Source organism: Rattus norvegicus, chromosome 14 (assembly GCF_021556685.1).
Source record: "Rattus norvegicus strain SHRSP/BbbUtx chromosome 14, alternate assembly SHRSP_T2T, whole genome shotgun sequence".
NCBI classification, from domain to species: domain Eukaryota; kingdom Metazoa; phylum Chordata; class Mammalia; order Rodentia; family Muridae; genus Rattus; species Rattus norvegicus.
The window spans coordinates 11,662,205-11,663,923 of NC_141547.1; the positions used below are offsets into that span (position 1 = coordinate 11,662,205).

The 1,719-nt window shown below is 40.3% G+C and overlaps 1 long non-coding RNA gene across 1 annotated transcript; it reads left to right on the forward strand.

Annotated features, from left to right (window-relative positions):
- Positions 1-495: 495 nt before the first annotated feature.
- Positions 496-1,349, forward strand: LOC148001227 (uncharacterized). The gene is made up of 2 exons (XR_015636875.1): positions 496-735; positions 1,090-1,349. It is a non-coding gene; the product is annotated as an uncharacterized LOC148001227 (long non-coding RNA).
- Positions 1,350-1,719: the final 370 nt, after the last annotated feature.

The following is a 1,719-nucleotide window of genomic DNA, read 5'->3' on the forward strand; positions in this document are numbered from 1 at the left end:
AGCCTAGATTATAGGGGATCTACCACCATCAAATCAGAGGCAAGAATGGAGTGTCAATCATCAGTTGCTGGGAGTCATGGGTAAGGGGAGGTACTAATCAGTAAGTGCAAATTTCACTTAAAAATGATTTAGTTCTGTAGAACTAATGTACGGTGCTATACCTATATCTAATAAAACTGTTGGATACTTCAAAATCTTGTCAATAAGGTATACTTATTATTAAATATTTTGCCATAACAGAATTAAAATTGATAAAGGACTGACCATACTAACCATCAGTATTGAGTAGAGCAAAATTACACTGCTGGTAATTTGCTTACTACTGTGAATATTTAAAAAGACTCATGACTTCTTATCAATTTATGCAATCTAAACTTAAAGCCACAAAATAACCACTGGCCTTCCACATGTGGTTAACATTAACAAGCAAAATCATAAACTAAGTGGAACCCCACCCTCCCCTGAGAGACTGCAGAGGAACCACCCATCTCACACAACCAAACTGAGCATGAGCATGTGAGGCCAGCTCTGTGGCCTAGGGGTCATTCTTAAACTGCAGGCACAGAGCAACAGGAATGAGCTGCAAAGCTCAAGAACATCCACCCTGATGGCCGCGTTCAAACTCCCACAGATGGGTTGAAGAGACAAGAGCCCCGATGATTCATACGGGATTGAAGCTGTGCTTTTCACAAGGCCAGATCCTCCGGGAAGTTCCTGGATATCTGTGTGATGCATGTAGGTAGGGGCCTCCTTCCTGATGTAGATTTACATCATTTTCTAAAAACACCTGCTTTCTCTCATCTACAGGCTTGTGTGGTGCCCGCCTACTGATTTTATGCACTAAGAGCTCAATTCCAAATACTAGCAGAACACTTCTGTGAATGCATTGTATCTTTACCACAAGCAATGGGGTACATGAACTAGGCACAGAGTTGCAGAGAAGGTCATGGTTTGTCTGAAGTTGGGAACGCTGTGAGAATGTTGGTGGAGTCTAGATCTGGAAAAGAACTGAAGTTGAGTTGGAAGACATTGTTTCCTTCGTGTTAGCCGTTTCCTCTCACTCTTAAAATCTTTCTGCCTCCTTTCTAGGCACAAAGGACTGTCACACTTACAAACTCAAGGAAACTGTGGGAGCATGAACAGTTCCTGCATAGAGTCAAGCCATGGATACAAGCCCTCCCACCCCCATCTCCAAACAAGAAGTTGTCTCTAACTGACAAATGTTTATTAAGAAAAACGATCAGTGTTCTCTAGTGAAGTTTCCCTAGGTTTATACATAAGGATAGTTGTTTTGTGTATGTGCATTCCCTGGGCCTTTCATGATGATTTTTTAAAAATTTTGTTTGGTTTATTTGCTTTCTAAATTTTTCCATGTTTGTTAGAGAGAGAGAGAGAGAGAGAGAGAGAGAGAGAGAGAGAGAGAGAGAGAGAGGGCACGAAGTTGGATGGGTGGGGAAGTAGGGGAGGAGATGGGGGATGGGAAATACTGATCACAATATATTTTATAAATTGTCAGTAATTGAAAACAAAAAAAAAAACCTTTAAATTTTCTAAGCTTAAGAACAAAAGGTATTTTCAGCTCTTAAAAACGAAAATATATCCTAACAGTGATAAACAAGTCTAATGGCATCTACCTACGTGCATGTGAACATACATCACTAAACCTGTGTTCATGAGCATTCATAACCACTTAGCATCCTAATACTCCACAAACAGGAA